The following is a 21,538-nucleotide window of genomic DNA, read 5'->3' as shown; positions in this document are numbered from 1 at the left end:
TTAATTTTACACTTAATAATTGGACCATCAAGTGGATCCATTACAAAAATTGGCCAATCCAGAATGAAATTCCACTGAAGGCTTCACTTGTTTTTTCCTTCACATTGTTTACCGGCTTAGTACAATACTGGAATCCTGGTTTCAGAGGATATAGAGAAGGTACAACTTGTAACATGAACTTTGTATATGCTATTTTTAACAAAGTAAGGGTGTTGGAGTCAATATCAACACCATGAACCGAATGAATGTTTAATTCTACTAAGTTTCAGACTATATTTGACCTTTTAGCTTTAAGCTAGAGATTCCATTTTTTCACACAACAAATCTTAAATTGAGCAGACTATTAGACAATTCACTAACAGTAGTTATTAAGATGAAGAGTGGAAACTACAATGTACTGTAAATTCAGAAATTATTGCGTGCATTTAATATTGCGATTTTGTCATTTTAGACTTAAATGCGATTTTAATTTTTACGATGTTGAGGAAAATCCTGTTAAATTCATAAAAAATATTTCAAAATGCGAGTTTAAATTATTGCGTTTGCAACTCAGTCGCATATTTCCCAAAAATAAAAACCTCGCATTAATTTCTGAATTCACAGTAATGAGTATATCTGAATGTGAACATAAGAATCTGCAACATTTAAATAAATTTGTGACCTTGAACTTTAGGTAAAGATTCTGATCTTGCTTTTATAAAAATATAGACTAGTGGGGTGAAAGTTCATTATATAGCCAAGACATACTAGGTTATTGTGAATTTAAGTCTGTAATGTTGAACTTATTTGTTACTGACTATAAAAATGTACTATAATATAGACAACTTAGGTCAAAAAGCTGAGGCAAAAGTCTGTACATAAATGTTTTGTCTTAAATTTTGAAATTGGAAAATTTTGAAATATTATTAGACAAGGTTTTCAAAATATATACACTTCTTGATAAAAGGAAACATCTGTTAAAAAGTTTGAAAACTTAAAGGACTCATTGACCTCACATCTTCCTTTTATTCATATGCAAGAGCACAAAACCCTATAAGGGGAGATAACAAAGATAAGTTAAGTTTAATTTGCAACTGGTGTCTATTGGTCAAGGAAATTAATTTATATAATTAAGCATTTCAACATGTTACTTTCATATAATAAATTCATTTCCATAATGAATACATACTCAAGGACGTCAAAGTTCAAATCCCAGCATGAAATGAACTGTCAGATTTAAAACTCACAATACAATGCAATTATTACATATAAATTTATTCTATGGAGAATAAAATAATATTTGGGAATATAATAAAAATATTGAATGACATTAAAAATAACAAATAATTCAATAATTAAAATATATAATTGAAATTTTAATAACATTTACCTACCAAGTGAGCAATTTATAATCCCCCATATTGTTATGATATTGATATTAAATAAGAAAATCGTGCTAAAATAAGACTTTATCTGGATATCTACCAAAATATTATTAAAATGTTCAATGGCCAAGTTTTTAATACAGATTTAGGAAATAAAATCAAAAGGATAATTCCTAGAGCTATTGTATAAACTGTTCAATGTGGTAACAGTTCAGATTTATAAAAAACGGCCACAGTACGTCTTTTGTTTTCATGTGCAGTTTTAAACTAAAATGAACTGTGCTGATAAACCTAATAAGTTTAAATGAACTTTTTCTTTACAGATTTGTGGTCAATTCTTTTGTTTTACATAAGGGATAAGCTATACATATGTAAGACATTAAATTACAAGTGGATTTGCCAAATGTGCAGGATTACATGAAGTCATCGACAATGTGGTTGATATTCCAAAGAAGTGCATAAGCTTAGCTACTTGACATTGGGTTAAGTAATTAGGTCAAGGATAGGCAAAAGAAGAAGACAAAAGTGGAAACTCAACATCTTTTTAAACTAATGAAAAAAACAAAACAGAATCCATTAATCTATTTTGACCTTGAACACCATGTAGAGGTCAGACTAAGAAGTTTTCCTCAAATGTACTCATACTTTAATAACAAGTCTTAAACCTTAAGGTGGTACCTTACACTACAGGGAGATAACTCTGTAAAATCAGCTAAACGTTTTAATTAAATTGCATTGTTATAGGAATATTAGGCTTCTCAATGATGAAAATGAGTGTTTGTCAAACTTCTAAATAACCAGTGTAATTTTTCTGATAAATTGTTTTGAAGTTTTATATTTTTGTCAAAGGGGTAAAGTAAATACTTTGCCAAAATTTTATGAAAATTAAACGAGCCAAATTGATTTTAGTGAAAGTGTTGGGTACCACCTTAAGATAAGAAAATTTAAATATTGTCATCCAAGAAACATCAATGATTTAGAAAGACCAGATATCACTTGCTATCATAAAAGAGGGTGGAAGTATTTCATAAGGTCCTTTTCAAGAAGGGAGATCAGTCCTTTTAAAGAAAGGAGACAGGAATTTTTCCAAGTCGAGTTGAGTAACCCACAGACGGGATTCCTTTCAAGAATACTTTTAGTTGTGGAAATTTAGTGCAATTTTATGAATCAAAGATGGAATACTAGAGAATCTGAGGATAGACACATTTGTAATTTATGAATTTATTCTACGAAAATTAGTTCAAAGGAATTACCAGGAAACTATATCAAATGAGTCTTTCCGTAACCATGTCAACCATTAGAATGGATGATGTTTCTGCATGTCGAAAGATATTTATCATTAAGTCTCATATTAAACTATATATTCATTAGTCAATGCCATCAATTTGAGAATCAGTTTTCATGGAAGTCAAATGTCCACAAGCATAGCTGAAGTAATGGAGAAAAATATCTTTTTTCAATCCTTTACCTACATCAATAATAGTCTAAAGTATTATTACATATTCCAGAATTTATTGGCTGCAACTGTGGCTATGTTTCTTGATATATAAATAAAATAAAATACAAAATTTGGCTGAAATTGATTCAGCAGTTTCAAAGGAGAAGGTTTTTTAAAATAAGGAAACTAGATGAACAAATTGTGACAAATTTTCCTCAAGTTTGATTTTAATTATTGTGTTTTAACATCACTTTCAAGCACCACATTTAGGCTATTTGGTGGCGGCAAGTTTTTATTGGTGGAGGAAGCTGGAAGGAGACAATTTTGGTCATATAATCTTTACTTTCTTAACATTTTTGCTGTTTACAGTTTATCTTTATCTATAATAATATTCAAGATAATATCTGAAAACTGCAAAATTTCATTAAAATTATCAATTTAGTGGCAGCAACCCTACAATGAATTGTTAAGATTCATCTGAAAATTTCATGACTAATAAAACATGACCAAATGTCTTTAATGAACAATTTTACAGCATGTCATATTTCCTTTAGATCTAAATGCTCTAGTTTTTGAGATATATAAGACATGAACAGTTTTCCTTCAAGGACCACCCGTGGCAATTCCATAACTTTTCCTAAGGAGGGCCCGCTGACTAACCTAAGGGGGGGGGGTCCACTCAAGTCATGCTTCAGTGATTCCCTATATAATCAACCAAATTTTTCTTCAAAAAAGGGGGCCCATGGCCCCTCAGGGCTGTCCTGGATCCACCTATGACCACCATCCAAAAAAATATTGTGAGAACTGTGGTTTAGCCTAGAAATAGAGACGGAATATTATTCAATATATATAACATCTTTTGTTTTATATTATAAGACTATTAAACCCATTTATATTGCAGAAAAAAACATAGCATTAGATTGGGAAAACAATCTTACAGATTCACAGTTAACACTTTAAGCCTAATGTTGCATGACAGGACACAATGTAGTTTTAATCAAAATTTCCATCTTTTTCGCTTTTATCTTCTAAATGATCGTGACCTCACAGAAACTGTCAGTCATATTGTAAATTTCTTCTAATTACCATAGAAGATATTATATTTCAATAAATTTCACAAAGGATAGTGAATTAGCAGAAATAGGAGTAAATGAAAATGAAAATTTCAATTCCATTTTATACTGAATGGTTTGCACAAAACAGCGTGTAACTAATGTCCACATGAAATTCAGTATGCCTTCGGACTTACGTAGACCAACTGATCTTCATCTTAATTAATAGCTCACTAAAGAGAAATCATATTTCAATAATTACACAAATTATCATTTCAATTAATGGCTTTTTTCTTTTGTAGCTTAAAGGTATTTAATGATTTTCTGCCATATTTAAACCGACCACAGAATTAACAACAGTACATCAATGTCTATGATACAGGGTGAATTGGTGCTATACTGGAAAGAATAAACAACGTTTGGACAAAAAATCTAATTGATCTAAAGACAACTGGACAAATGATAAAGCACCTGAAAAAATTCTAATATCAACTTGGTCATTTTTTTAATTGTATTTACTTGATATAAGCCTTAGATGATGATGGATGGTCTGCTTTTAAAAAATCCAGCATATTCACCTGGAGGCTTAGGCATTGTTATAAATTAAGAAAGTGACAATAAAATAAGATCACAGACAAAAAACTATTTAATACTTATGTTATCACTTTTTGTAAAGGCAGTTATTGGAAAAAGCTAAAAAGAGATACAGCATACCTGCCAACTGTCACTATTTGCGGGGGATTTTCCCCATGGAGGCTCAAAATTGAAATAATGAAAGAGCAATTTTGTCCACAATTTAAAACAAAACAGTTAATTTACATTAACTCTAGGCTTATAAAAAAGCATGAAGAAGCCAAAAAACAACATTAAAATGAATTTGAAGGCCCCCTTGAAGGTTATTTAGGACTATGACAGCCATCTTGCACTCAAAACCCCCATGGGCATTTTTAAAAGTTGGCAGCTATGATACAGTAAGCAGAGTAAGTCAGGAGCTTCAAAACATCTTTCCAACTCACCCAAACACTTACAAATGGTGGTCTCTCTCCCATTAAGTTAAACCCAGAATTGGCATCTTCAACATACAATACTTTTTAGTTATACAGGCACTAAAAATTGTGAAACTTTCAGAAATATATATAGCTTGTTGTTCGGTGTGAGCCAAGGCTCCATGTTGAAGGCCGTACTTTAACCTATAATGGTTTACTTTTTAAATTGTTATTTGGATGGAGAGTTGTCTCATTGGCACTCACACCACATCTTCCTATATCTATTTTCTTTATAAGGAAAGACCTAAAGCATTTTATTATTTTTATCAATCTTACAATTAAACAAATTATAAAAACAACAATTTTATATGACATTTGACATTTATTTGTCTTGTTTGTCTAGATGACACAAGGTAAGCATTAAGTGGCACCCTCGGTGGCACCAGCCTAAAAACTTGTGGACCACCTTCAATTACTATACTTTGATTTAATTGAAACTGACATCAGTAAAAAATAACTAAACAAGTATTTAAGTAACTTATCTTTTATCTTCTATAGTAAAATAAAACTGAAAGTATAGGCAAGCATTATTAGAACAGGTAAAAATCCATATATCACTGTATATCTATACTATAATCTACAGTAATACAACACTTCAAAGGTTTTATTGTAGAAAACATTATAAACATTGTCATTTTTATCTCCCGGCATCAGTTATGATGTATACACTTTCAATATGAGGATAATTTTAGGATCCTGTAGTAATCGGTCTCAATTTATTTATATTGAGTTAAAGCCGTGTAGCAGACCGCTGGCTAGAATTTTTCCATACAAGTGTATTTCAGACTCAAGTCCTGATTTTGTTTCAAATGTTAACTATCTGATATAATTGGAAAGAAATTGAAGACTTGTCTACAAACTTTTCAAATCAATTGAAGCCTGTGTTTCTCTTGAAGTAGCTGCAGACAGTATAATAAATTTGTATTCATGTGAAAAATCCATTTTAGGCTGATCTTATCAACATGTCAAGTAATTATGATGTAATTTATGTTCAGAGGTCAATTTCGAGAATAAATTTTATTCAAATTTCGCTGTTCTGATTTTATGATGGTCTATGATCACTAAACAGTGGCAGATCCAGTGGGGTGCTGGATCCCCCCTAGAATTAATAATGTAGCGGTATTTGATGAAAGCAACCAAAGTAAGAAAACCTATAAAATGTACTATTTTGTGACATATACTGATGATATGCACTTACATACTTCTTATTTCATACCTGTTACCATCTCATAGATATAGGAAGATGTGGTGTGAGTGCCAATGAGACAACTCTCCATCCAAATAACAATTTAAAAAGTAAACCATTATAGGTTAAAGTACGGCCTTCAACACAGAGCCTTGGCTCACACCGAACAACAAGCTATAAAGGGCCCCAAAATTACTAGTGTAAACCCATTCAAACGGGAAAACCAACGGTCTAATCTATATAAACAAAACGAGAAACGAGAAACACGTATATATTACATAAACAAACGACAACTACTGTACATCAGATTCCTGACTTTCCATATTTTGTAAGAATTTCTAGACACTTCAAGCTAGAATATGTTTTTTTTGTTATACTTTATCTTTCAGTGTAATGCCCTCAAGGGAATTACAAAAACACATTGACCTAAGTACATCCACTTCTTACACTATTCCAAAATTAATTCTATATCATCATAATAACCATTCTGATATTAATTTCCATCAACAAAATACTTATGCTTTCAATAGGACAAGTGGTACTTATATGACAACTTCAGAAAAAATGCACTCGTGTGTTTTTTTCTGGTCTAATATGACTTTTTCTCATGCATGTTTGGCCACTTTGGAATGCTACTACTTATGTTGTGGGTAAAATATCTTTTAAAAACCAGACAAAAGCAACCGTTCTCCAAAATATATGATAACTTTTCTTGTTTTGACTCAAGATTTTCCAACAAAATAACACTTATGTTGTCGTATAAGTGTGAGAAGAAAAGTGTAAAACCAAAATCACATGTACCCTTGTCCCCTTCAGTGACCCCAGTGTATAATATCGTCACTATAAAAGTCTTTCAGGGCAAAAACAAAAGTTCATTATAAAAGTTTATAAAAACAAGGCCATTTGCACTTTACAAAACTGTAACAGAAAAGGTCAGATAAATGCAAATAGGTTAGAATCGGGGAAAACCCTGCCAAAAATAACGATAAAATAAATATAACAAATGTTCATGTTTCTCAGAGACCAGCAAATATTGATGTTTCTTTAAAACAATAGTTTGCAACAATTTCACAGGTGCGCAGCTTTGAAAAACAGTAAACTGTGAAACATTTGATTTGTTTAAAGGAAAATGTCATAACACTTTAATGGGTTTGTGCATCTAAAAAGAATACTTTAAGATAAACATCGAGGTTTTGATGAAACGTAACACTGCCCTGGTCTTATCAGCAGGCATGTCACAAATATATGTGATCAACCTCATAGAAAAAGATGAAAAAAATATTTTAAAATGAATTCAATACAAAAAGTAATTTTAAAAAGATACTATCCTATATTATTCAGACTAGGGTCTTTAGCTGTTCATCATGAAGTAACTTGATACATCTATTGACGGGATGACTCCCGACTATTTGAGGCAATAATGATCGGCTTCTCTACCACAATGCACTCTAATGAACGACTCACTCTATCATTATTATTATTAGATATATACGGTTTCATATCCGATTGGGGTAAATTGAAAATTTCGGCACTAACGTAAATCTCTGATGACTAAATTGATTGGTGGTCAACAGGTTATTCAAAGCCACTCAGCGATTAATGAAAAAGATAAGTGCCAAGCAAGAAAGATTTATTTTGATTATTAAAATGATAAGTGTCAATCTAAGACTTTGTTCAAAAGTAATTAATGACCTCAGCAAAGTTGGATCCAAATACAGATTTATAACAAACGATTAATTTTGATATCTATAATGATAGGTGTACTGCACAATTAGCTTACCTTTGTTTTATTTAAGTAATTAAACACATTATCCAAAAACAAAACAGACATACAACTTCTGCATATTTTTTTGTGTCATCTCGATAAAATTTATTACCAATTTAAGGGCTTGATATAAATAAAGGTCATTGAATTCTTTTATTTTGAATCATATTATCAACCTGAAGCATCTATTGACAATTCAGATGTGACCAAGAACTATAGCACCAAAATGGCAAAATCTTTTCATTTGATTTGATGCCAATTTCAAATCTGATTCAGTTGATTAAAACAAAGGATTGTGGGTAGTGGGAAATATCTCTTAATCATATCCATTCATTAAACTTTAATTTGATTTAATAGTTCAGATATATGACCCCAATCTGACACAATGTAAATTAATTTACTAACACTCCTTTTAAATTTGTTATTGTTATTCTTTTATTATGTCTAAATTATGATTTGAAATCTTATTAAAAACTGTTCTCACAGACCTTCAGGAAGTTTTATAATAATGGCTTCTGATTCCAGTGGTTTGGAAATTATATGTTTCTATAATTAGATAGATGTGTAATATAAACCAACGGTAATTGTCCATTTGTCAATTACCAATTAGATTCTGTTATTACCCACTTTTAAAACAAATTTCTTCCCCTTGTCAATCGTGGACTGGTTCTATTACGCACAAAATTGGCTTTGGCCCAAGCAAAGGATGATAACTTGCGAGTGATAATCAGTGTTTTCACAAATTTTTAGTGAAAAATAAGTAACATTTTAAAAAGAACAACAAATTAAACATAATCAAAAGACTTGGTGACCTATAGTTGTTAATGTTTGTGTCATTTTGGTCTTTTGTGGATAGTTGTCTCATTGGTAATCATACCACATCTTCTTTTTTATATTGAAAACTTATAGGTTACACACAGTACCCACAGATAAATTTTCTCTTTGCACTAACTCTCCATTGTCAATAAAAATTGTTAGAGGCTCCTGGTAGAAGGAATCACTATGGTGAAAAATTAGAGAAATCAGTCATTTCTTTTTCCTTCTCCCTAAACAAATTACTCAATATGCAGCATTTTAAGAGCAATCAAATGAGATAAACAAAAAAAAATATATCTTTATTTTTTCTAGATAACAGATTGCATGATACTCTTATATTTTGTTTTATTTTAGCCACTGTTGCAAAGTCGATTGCCTTTCTTAATAGACAAATGTTATTAACTCTCTTTAGATCATATGCATGCAGGCCAACTTTGGTTGATACTGGCCAAATGACATAAGAAGATTTTTTTATAAAGTTCATTTTCATACCAAGTGACAGAAAATACTCAAATAGCTATATAGGTCAGGTGACATATCAAGGCAATTGACACCAGGTAAATAAATGTGTATCTGGTGAGCTAACAAGACAGGGAACACCATGTTATACTTTTTGTATCAGGTGAGCCAAGAAATCTTCTTATAGCCATCACTCTAATTGAGCTTTTTCTAGTTTTAAGCTTAAATTAGTAGATTAGTATGGATTTAATAACTTCCTTCACCTTCAAACTAATTTAGGTTCAAGGTCATACCAGTTTTTTCCACATCCCTGGACAGAAAATCTTCATCATTTCCAAAAAGCACTTTCATCTGTTCACATATCCACTGTATGAATATTTAATGTATATATTTCTGATAGATTCTTTGGCTGAAAGAATGAAGTATGTAAATGTATAATGAAACACATTTCAACAGTCATGTAGAAAACATTTAATTGATAGATTTGATGACTGCTTTATGGCATTAGCATGGAAATATTTAAAACAGTGTGACAAAATATAAGATGAAGTTATGAATTTATCACAACTAGATACACAAGTGAAAAAGTTCTGTAAAGTTCTTTCTCAATGAAATATTTTGCTCTATGCATAATTTTTTTTAGAAATTTATGCGCCTTATATAAGTAATTAGATTTTTTTGTGGAGTTTATTGAAGTGAAAATGTCTCCACATGACCGTACAAATTTAACAGGTTTTTTTTCAGTCTTAATACAGTTTGTGAGTGAGTCTGCCAAGTTTACACACCAAAACTCTTTCAATATAACCTACTGATTGACTTCTGATTCATTTGGTCTCTTGTGAAGAGTTGTCTCATTGGCAATATTTCCATATTTATTACTTTAATATCATAATACATAAAAATCCAAAAATCCTTTTTTCACAGGTATTCCTTGAGGAAAATCTACTGGTTCTCCCTATTTATAATATTTCTATAGCAAAATGACAAGATGGTGTCAGTCTCTTTAATAATTTGGTGGTCAAAACATTTGATCCATTTCATTTCCAGAACTCTGAAAAATCTCTCTAAAGCTTTGAAGTTTCTAATCATGATATACTAGAATTTTAACAAAAATGCACAAATCAACCTCTAAGAAAACAGTTCCAGCATATCATTCTAATATTGTAAGATTCCTAACAGATGCTTACTATGGTCAGCAAAGTTAATTGTACTCTCAGGTTGGGACAATATTGTCACCTTGGGTGATCTTGACATGATCATGTAGGAAAACAATACAAATAAACATCTTAAAGACCAGACAAAATCCATGTAAATGTCAATATTAATCTAGGTTTTTCCCTATCTGCATCCTATTATTTTGTATTTAAGTGGTTTGTGCAGTGAAGTTGAGCTGGGTAAAATAAATCTACACATGTGATGTGACAGTCCAAACGTCTGCATGTCTCCAAAGTACTAAATCTACCGCTGTTCTTAACGAAAATTTTTTTAATCTCATCTTCAATCTCATATAATACTGTGTAATAACGGCAGAAATTATTGGACATGATGGCTCCACGGTCAAGGCTAGGATAATTGATATCTTTTTAAAGATGACCGATTTTTTTGTCATCAATCATGATCTCTCTTGAGAATTGAATGAAGTTACATTAAAATTGATCCTCCTTCTCTGCAGGATGATTTAAGACATTTAAATTGACCACTGAATAAATTTCAATATCATTTTCAAGAACGAAATTGAAAGTCATTGATATGAAACTTTCAGTCACACTTTCAAGGAAAAATGCACAAAAGTCGCAGTTGGTCAAACACAAGTCCAAGCTTTAGAAATAAACAACAGTTCAATTAAAAAGCCAAAACCACAAATTTTAATCAAGAGTCAAAACTATCTGAAAAATTCTAGTGATCTGGACCAAGAAATCATACACGAAATGATCAGTCAGCCTTTACCAGAGTAAAATGTATACGACTTTGAAATGTTCATCAAGTTTGAAGGTCAAAAGAATATAACTCTCAACAACTACCAAATATTTTTATAAACCAAAAACCTTTTTATTAACTCTTTCAAAAAAATGTGTGGTCTTTAAAAGCTTGTATACTTCTTTGTCTACAAAAACAAAACTGTTATTATTCAATCAAGTCCCCTATGTTGTAAGAACATCTTCCAACAGCAAGTCCTTAAAACTTAAAACTCAGAATTTTCCTTTCTAAATCAAAATAAAAATTTTCAAAACTATTTATTAGTACATTTTGCATAAAGATAACATCTACAATATATAAACAAAATTTGTAAGGGTTCATGAAACCCAGGGTCTTGCCTTCTTTTTCTGTAAGTTACAGGCTCAACAAAAATGAGGAAAAATTACAATAAAAATATTTCTCTTGATGCTAACATTTGATTGTAAGAAGCTTCTGTCCAAGTTCGATAAAAATCCAGGAAAGTTTATGAATCTAATAAATGTTTTAACAATAACTTGTCCCCAGTACAGGAATGCCCTCTCCACATTATCATTTTCTATGTTCATTGGACTGTGAAAATAGGGGAAAATCTCTAATTTGGCCTGAAAATTTCATAGATGAAATTGTAGAAAACATGTGTACTAAGTTTCAAATTGATTGGACTTCATCTTCATCAAAAACTACCTTGACCAAAAACTTTAGCTTGAAGCAGGACAGACGGACGAAAGGGATGGACGAACAAACAAGGAAAGAAATGAATTTATTTTTTTACAAAATACTTCTTGATATTATATTATAATCTTAAACATGCTTCTGTCCAAGTTTGGTACAAACCCAGCACAGTTAGGAAAGTTATCAAAATTTAAAAAACTCTTAACCACAGAGTGAATTTATTGTTTCTCGGCAGAAAAACCACGTCCATTTATAAGTTAAATACTAAAAAAATGGGATTTTATTTTTACAAAATTTACTTCTGGATACTATTTTATGATCATAAACAAGCTTCTGTCCAATTTTGGTAGAATTCCAGTATAGTTTAAGAAAGTTATTAACATGTCAAAAACTTCAACCACAGAGTGAATTTTTATTGACGCCAACGGAATGAAGGATCGCTATGTCTTGCTTTTTGACCAACGTCGAAGGCTCAACAACAAATTGACTATAAAGGGCAATAACTCATAAAAATATCTATTGACCATTTTAATCATAGTGACTTATTTGTAGATCTGACTTTGCTGTACATTATTGCTGTTTACAGTTTATCTCTATCTATAATAATATTGAAGATATTAACCAAAAACTGCAAAATTTTCTTTAAATTACCAATTCAGGGATAGCAACCTAACAATGGGTTGCCTGATAAGTCAGAAAATTTCAAGACAGATAGACATAACCTACTTAACAATTTTACTTCGTCAAACTTGCTGTAAAAGCTTTTGTTTCAAAGATATGAGCCAAAAACTGCATTTTACCCCTATGTTTTATTTTTAGCCATGTAGGCCATCTTGGTTTGCGAGCAGTCATCTGACACATTTTCAAACAACATACCAAAATGATGTTTGTGGCCAAGTTTGGTTAAATTTGGTTCAAAAGTTTCAGAGAAAAAGATTTTTGTAAAAGTTAACAGACGACAGATGCCAAGTGATGAGAAAAGCTCACTTGGCCCAATGGGCTAGAAAAGCTTATAAAGAGATTTGGAGTGACCTAAAAACAAACCAATACATTGTCCCACCTGCATGTGAACATTACTCCTAAGTTTGGCTTTCTAAACTTCATTGAGGTGTGAGAAAAAAGAACATGCTTTTTTCTGAATTTACAGAATTTTAAAAGTTTCAATGTTTTATATGTTGATGCAATGATATCTACATATTTTTGAAGTAATAAATCTTATATATCAATAGATACAATAATGTTTTTTTTGTTATCCCTCTCCATGACTGTTAATCATTTTTAAGCTCTTTTATACTTTTCAGCACGATAATCAGTTATTTTTGTGGTAAAAGTTTTTCGCAGCTACCAAACAAAGCTTCGATTTGAAAATACCACTTTCAATAAGGATTAAGATTTTTCTCTTACTACATCACCTGGACAATTAACTCAGTACATTGTATGGGCGGGGATAGAATCAATAGGTATGACTTGTTACAAAAATATCTGCAACTTTTACACTTAACCAAGTGACTAAGCTACTAATTACATATAACTACGACAAAAAAAACCAAACAATTTAGGATTATGGGTAAAATCTATTCATTCAATAACCTGTCAACAACAAAATGAAACTTAATTTTCAATTTTTACTCCTTTGAATTTCATTACCACAATATCAAAGGTAGAAATTGTAAAAAAAATTGGACGTATAATAAATTAGCGGTTGACATGAAGGGCTGTATCAAACTGGAGAGATGTGCTCTAATGGGGTCACTATAATAGTTTAAGTGGTATTAAATAGACTACAATTTTATAAAAAAAGTATTCATGATATGAGGTATAAAAGTAGTGACTCTGACGTTCCTATCCATCACAATTTACCCACGTGTGAAACAAGACTGACAAATGTACAGCTTTTCTAGATGGCACCAGTCCTGCCAAATACTTAATACTAGGAGATAATAATATGTAATCAGAGACAAAAAAACATCCTCTTGTCAGGTTCGGTAATTTACAATTTACGACATGTGAATCTCACTACAAACATGACAAAAGAAACTGACACCTGTATTAAAGACCCATATTTAATCTATTTCAATTTTAAATGCTATATAATTTCCCTTAATTTTGCCTGAACTTGTATAATAGGGGAAAACACACTTATAAGCTTTTTTCAGTTATTATCTTCTGAAAAGTGAAATTTATTTGTTCTAAAGTGTTGACATTAACACCAAAAGGACCTGAAATTGACACTAATGTTGAAAAGACCTATATTTTATCTATGGTAGTTTAAACTACTTATATACAATTAACCTGTACCAATATAAACAATCTACCTTATCATTTATTTAATTTGTTTTCATTTCAAACATCAAATTGATTTTCAATATATTATCATGTTCAAACTTGGATTAAAAACTTCAAGACTTTTTTAAGTGTACAAAACCCTTAAATCTTAAAACATTAAAACAGTTAAAATACAAAAGAAATTACCTTAAATTATCTTGATTTAAAATCTTATAAACTTTGTTGCTATTTTAGCAGTTTCGTCATACCCACTAAAATAGCAGCAGTGTTTTCAGAAACAGTGTTGAATTTTATTACACAAAATGGTTGGTCTACATTGAGAATGCTGCTAAAAATTGACTCAAATTCAACAACCAGGGATCTTTTAAAAATTCTCCAAATGTGTTCTCAAGGGGTGTTTATCTGCAAAGATTGCATAGGCATAAGAAAGTTTGAAGGCTTGGGCAGATAGAAAACTAAGTTATCGCTGCTGAAAATTTACTATGGAAGTTAAAAAGTTAATGCCACATCTTCAATTCCAATTATAAAGTTGTTTTTTCTCCACAAAATGGTCATTTTGACTTAATTATAAAATAAATTTCAAAACTTCAAAGAACAGTTTAGTTTGTCCATAAAAGCATGAATGTTCAAAATTAGTTTTTATTCAAATAATTGTTGACAAACTTGTTAACAAGACTGTCCAACATGACACTTATTAAATTTTACAATGCACTAAATCTTCAAAATATTAAATTTTACAAACTTTTCACCCTTGACTACAAAAAAGGGCCTAGTGTCAATTAGACTTGGCTTAAGCTTTAACCAAACACCAAGGACACTTTAGAACCTGACCTGAACAAATAATTTCAGAAGCTTAAATTCACCTTGTGACAGAAAATGCGTACAAATCGTTTCAATGATGCAGAATACCAACAATGGCGGGATCATTAGCCGTCTAAACTGATGGCAATCCTCACTTGTCGGACAGGAGGAGATAATCCTACTTGACAGTTCGATCTTTATTGATGGCATTTTAATATCCAGTTTTCTATACCTCTTACAAAAAATTTACAGTTGCGGTTACAAATTAAATATTGATTAGGGTTCGTCCTTTTGTTTCGTAAAGCTGACATTTGGTCCTCTTATTGGTACACGCTTTTATTGAAAATTTACTTCAGGATATCAAACAACAATCTTTCATAGAACCAGACATTTTTAGTGTTTAATAATGAAGAAGACTCAAATCTGCTACTTGAAAATTTCAAATTTAAAATACCAATGATGTGTGGAAAAGGGACGGAAATGAAATATTCCTATAACTGTACAATAATAATTTCATCAAATAAATTCTTAATTCAACAAATAAGTTTATTTTACTTAATCCTCATAAACATTTGTAGTCAAAATGAAATCATATTATTAACTTTAGTTATCCTAAATGCTTTATTCAGTTGAAATTATTTTTAAATTACAAATGAAATCGTGATAAATTACTTTTGATGAATGATAATATGATAGAACAAAGGAAATGAGAAATTTTATCACTACATAATTTTCCTATCAAAATACCAAAGCTTCACAAAATTTCAAAGTAACTAAAGCCAGAGAGTAACAATGTTGACACAGTTTCTCATTTTATTGTTTAGTTTTATTTATTTGTGGTTTTAGCCCATTTCTACCATAAAACTCTCATCCTTGTGACCAATTCAAAATAGTTTTGAAAACCATACAGAAATTTTATTAAATTTTGAAAAATTAAGGTAGCTTAATAACTAAATCCCATCAATTTTCGCAGTATTTAATAGAATCATAAATTCATGAGAAAATAAAATTGACTAGGTAAGACTAACAGATTTGGTACATGGGCAATTCAGTCAGTTCAGATTTTTATTTCTGAACATTGTATAGTAATAGAAACATTTATATAATGTATATATAAAAATATTTGAACCCCTCTTCGCAACCACAAAACATGAAAGATAAACACAAAAGCTTTAATTTTCTACAAAGTAGAATAAACCAAGAAAAACATCACATGACATATATTTGAAACTCATCAATAAACCCCTTAATACTAAAGTTCAGGACAACATCTGCAATGTCAACAAAACATCAGAACAAGGACAATTTGAGGAATTAAGGTGGTACCTAACATTACAGGGAGAAAACAATGTAAAATCAGCTAAATATTTTAATGATGTTGTGTTGTTGAGGAAATATTAAGCTTTTCAATGATCACAATTGGTGTTAGTCAAACTGCTATATATCCAACCATTTTTTTCCAATAATGTGTCTGGTTCAAGTTTTTTGAATTTATATATTCTAGTCAAAGGGCCCAATGTAAAAGGTTTTGTTAAAAAAAAAATGAAAATTAAACGAGCCAAATTACTTTTAATCAAGTGTTAATACCTCATTAAGTCCAAGGTTTATAGTTCTGTCAGAATTATGAGAACCTGCATAATAGACATGTTTCTCAACATTTAACCAAATCAGGCTCATCATTGGTTATACAACAGTACAATTTTCATATTCTTGACTAACTACTTGCCAAAACAAACCCGAAAAACATAGTTCAATTTGAAAAATTTAAAGATGTTCAATGAATGTTGCATGAAAGTGTATACATAAACTTTTGTAATAAAAGATATCCTTATTTGTGAAATGCCTGAACAAATGCTTTTTAACTGATCCTCACTTAAAAGGGAAGTATTACATCAATATCAGTAATGATTTTTGAAAACTCTTATAAAAAATCACCACTTTTATCTGCTGCCTATATCCCTAAAGTTAAAAAGGCTAACAGAATATGAATGATTTATTTGCAGATTAAATCGTCAAATGAAACAGAAGCTACATAATCAAACATTAGTCCAGTCTTGTCAATACGGTGCTGTCATCTCGTCTCACTGGTGGTCTTAAGACTTTAAAGAGTACATAAATCATTGAAAACAAAATCAATATTTTCAAACAAAAATTCTCAAATCATTAAGCGGTAACTGTCTCCTTTAAGTAGAAGCTGATATTGTTTAAATTTAATTTTACATTTATCTTCAAAACGATTAAATCCTGTTCAAATCCTGTTCGGGAAGTCCTCATAAACAAATTAAGTTTCCGTTTCAATGTCTTGTTAAAAATGGACTGCTTACTGATATTTAAGAAGTTTGAATATCAAAAAGATTTTAAACAATTTATAAAGTAAACACTTGGGTTTTATTTAAGTGAAATCGGAGTCAACTTCATTTATGGATTGCGGTTTACAGGCCGGAAAATTACGACTAATAACATAACATTAACTCTACCTGTTACTTTGACACTGTAATTATATTATTCTTAATCATGCCGACAATCGACTCTTCAGGATATCCGTTTTCCGAATAATTCTCTGCATCTTCACTGCTCCCTTCCCTTGAGGCATGACATTCTACCTGCAAAAATAGAAAAAGGAGTAATGTTATCTGACAATTAACTTTCTCAATAATTAAATCTAATGCTGATAACTTGAAACTTTTACATCTTCATGATCTTGTCTTAATTGGAAGGTATAATTATAGCCATCACTGGCGTCATCATTTATCACAAAGTCATCACATTTCAAATGTATACAACAATATTTGAAATTCATTCTTTAAATACAACTGTAATATATGAATTGTCATTTTGACAATATATCTTGTGTGGGGTAATAATAACTTGTATATTGAGAGAGATAGATCTCATAGTCTACAATTTCATTTTTTTTTTAAATTGAAGAAACTGATATTAGTAGTTAAAATAAAATTTATTTGTAGGTCCAACTTCGTCTTTTCACTTTTGTTGGGCTTTGCAATACTTCAGTATTGAACATCAACTACAGTTTACTTGAGAGTGTAGTTTTTAGAGATAATTGAAACAGATCAACAGATCAATTTCATTTAAAGTCGGATGATTTCTTCTCATTACAGATATTTACATATATTTAAATGATTTCTGTCTATAAAGCTGATTTTTTTATTTTTTTGATATAAGAACCTCTCTTGACTTGTCTATGAGCTATAAATTTGTCTGCTAAAAGGTTCATTTTTTCTAAATATTGGACATTATATTGGGACTTGTACTGTACAATACACACACAGAATTGGGAAAATTTCTCAAGGTTCGATTTTTTTAAGATGACAAAACTTTAAAATTTTTTACAACTAATACGGAAATTAATATCTTTATTTGCAAAAACATACAAAAACCAATTTTGGTTGTGGCAAATACATTGATGAAACATAATGAAAACTCGACAATATTATAAGAAATATGATAAAAACAGTTACTGTTCTCCTTTCCCCAGTTCTAATGACTCTTTAATAAAAGAAACAACTGCTTTTACATCATTTGGTGTTGATGGATTAAGTATTATCACGAGTTTATCAGTAAAATTAAGTGTATTAAAATTTACATATTTTTGTATATAATATTTTAGAAAGATTTCTCTTTTATTTTTATTTATTTTACAGTTGAAGAAAAAATGAAATTCATCGTCTAAGATATTACATATTTTACATTTTCTTTCATTTCGTGGTATTTTGGTATATCCTCCAGTAGTGGTCTGTGGCCAGTCAGATTGATAAAATCCCAATCAAACACTGCATAACATCTACACACAAATTAGCACTTACAGTAAGCTATGCATACTCTACCACCCAAAGAGTTGTAGGGTCAGAAGTTATCAGGATTATTAAGTTTGAGGGGAATATGTTTTCTACACTTTGATCAAAACTACACCTGAGTGTAGTGTTGGTTTCATATTTTTGAGCTCTGATATCAAAAATAAATTTCAATTTTGTAAATAAAATTTTCAATAACAATAACAATTTCATAATCTTTATATTAAATTTAACTTCACAAAACATTGCAGTAACATTTAATATGCATGAAAAATAAAATTAATATAGATCAAAGTGACCTTTGAAAATTAAATATACCTCCCTTTCACACAAAAAATCCACTTGTTTTTAGTTTCTGTTTCCCATTTTTGAGCTTTGATATCTAAAATAAAGTAAACTTTTGTAATTAAAACTTCCATAAACAATTACAATTTCATAATATCAAATCTCACTTAACAAAAGAATTAAATTCATATGCATGAAAATAAAATAAAAGTAATATTCATCAAAGTAAACACGAAACTAAGATATACATGCCTCCCTTTTACATAGTTAATTATCAGGTAAAAAATTTAAGAAATAAAAAGGTCCTTTTTTCAAACTTGCATTATTTTAAGAACAATATCTTGTTTCATCTATTGATAAAAATAACCTAATTCATAATGTACTTTAATTTGACAATACTGTTCTGTTTTCACAGAAAGGTAATGTTTCTATCGTATCAAGGCAGAATAATTCAAATATCAAGATAAAAATCATAATATAAAACAGAACAAGTCTGAATGTGTAATTTGCCAGTTATTATATTTTGAAGACAGGACTTGCATTATTGTGAACATAACATCCTCTTGTTTTGTGTCCTATTAAATAAACTTTCATGCTCCGCTGTTTTGTATCCTATTAAAAACTTTCATGTTGCGGTTTTGTGTCCGATTAATAAACTTTCATGTTTCCGTTTTGCCATGGGTAAACACTAAAAGATATTAGAGGGACCAAACAAAAGATGTACTGTACATACCAAATGTAAATATTCATACAATTTTGGAAAATACAAAAAACAAGAAGATAATGTATGATTGTCAATTAGACAACTACCAGTAGCCACAAGAGACCAAATGTCACAGAAATTAACAACTATAAGTTAACATACGGCCTTCAACAATGAGTAGAACCATTAAGACTTCTTCTCTTTGCAAATTAAGGCTTGAACTTTTTCAAAATTTTATCAGGAACCTTTAGCTTACATAAGGTTTTTGTAAAATTGTCAATGCAAGATACACTGATCAGAAATGAAAAACCTATCCAGCAATTTCTAAGGGGGGTTCGTTTAACTCACAAACTCGACTTTAACAGTCACAATTAAAACAGAACATTGACTTTAACAGTGCTTATTTGTTTTCAAAGGGGAGGGGGGGGGTGTGTCAGAACCACCCCGAACCCCCCTGGCTACGGGTATGCTATCTGTCTGCTCTTGCAAAAATCTATTTCTAAATACTATCCTATAAGTTTGAAATGTTAATTTTTCACTACTTAAGTCAAAGCAAAACATTTTGTAGGTAACAGACGTGAAAATGATCAAAAGAGAGCTTATGTGATCATTGGTCAAAGCAAAGACCTATAAAGAATTTCACCTAGGATATTTTCGGCAAATAACTGGAATCAGGCATATCATTCAATTTGACAGGGTTTAAACAAGGTTGACTAGTGATCACTGTAGTACATAGACCAATCAGCCAATGAATCAGGAATCAGGAATCTGACAATATTATATGACATTGTTACCAAATACTGTATAGGGGTTTGTTTTCCCCAAAGGAGTAGGGGCATTAAGGCCCCGTTCTGGCCCAAGAAAATAAAATGTTTGATACCCATTTGAAATTGGCACATAATGTTTAGAAATGCATAGGGTCAAGAAATATAAATGAAAAACATAAAGATTTTTATCTGGTGACGTCAAAATTACGTCATGATATGTACTGTTTTCACAAAAACGATGAAAAATACAGAATTTATGCAGTTTTCTGTCTTTATTTCCGTTGTGGAAACATCCTGCGCAGCCCAGAAACAACAAAATAATTTAACAGAAGCTTTATTATAACTATTGGCACAATCTCACCAAATATAAAGTTGTTTCTTGGGTGCACACATACTTTTTAAATCTGAAATATACTTAAAATTTGATGAAAAAACAAGGAAAATCACGAAATTTGACAAAATATGCAAATAAGGTCGTGATTTGTTGCCATGGTAACTTGTTCAATGTCAAATTTGTTTTGTTTTTCTTAGTTCCTTATACCTTAGTCAAGTTTTCAGTTATTAAAGAATATGTGTGATAACCCTTTACATTTGGTAAGTTCAGGGACCAAATGTGTTTTTTTTCAATTTTTTGTTTTTCTTATCCCAAAAATCTGACATTCCTTCAAGATCAAATTTACCGAAAAAGGTAATTACGATAAGTTGTTTTGATCAAGAATTTTTTTCCAAAAAAAAGTTCACAGAAAATGTCTGAAGTCTGTCTCTTTACAAAAACTTGAACAAAGGATATAATTTATGAGCAGATGTGTGCAGTGCATTTTGATTTCACAGAAAAAGATAACATTAGCTCAAAAGTTTGGTACATTAAAATAACAAACGTAAATGTTAAAGTATGTGTTTTCAAATTGTTGGCAGCAGACTAAAAACAAATAATAAGGGTATTCAAATATTGAGACTTCATCATGAATGCATTTACAAAAAGCATGCTTTTATGGTAAAATATTCACCATCCATATGAAAACTCACATTGAAAGCTTGAGGTAGTCTGTATGGTATCAGATGTATTGTCTGTGTGATTAAAATAAAATAGAAATTTCTGAAAAAATCTTCTTATGATTTCTGTGTTAAAA

At 30.3% G+C, this 21,538-nt stretch overlaps 1 protein-coding gene across 1 annotated transcript in view; it reads right to left on the bottom strand.

The window, feature by feature from the left end:
- The window catches only part of LOC134696873 (putative protocadherin beta-18), a 55,652-nt gene that overhangs the window by 30,791 nt on the left and 3,323 nt on the right, over window positions 1–21,538 (bottom strand). Inside the window, exons 3-4 of the mRNA XM_063558832.1 lie at window positions 17,319–17,444; window positions 9,390–9,535 (exon numbers count right to left, since the gene is read on the bottom strand). The gene's annotated coding sequence lies outside the window, so the exon portion shown is untranslated. The remainder of the gene's footprint in view (window positions 1–9,389; window positions 9,536–17,318; window positions 17,445–21,538) is intronic.

This window comes from Mytilus trossulus, chromosome 14 (assembly GCF_036588685.1).
Source record: "Mytilus trossulus isolate FHL-02 chromosome 14, PNRI_Mtr1.1.1.hap1, whole genome shotgun sequence".
Classification (NCBI taxonomy): Eukaryota; Metazoa; Mollusca; class Bivalvia; order Mytilida; family Mytilidae; genus Mytilus; species Mytilus trossulus.
This window is presented reverse-complemented; position numbering and strand designations above follow the sequence as displayed.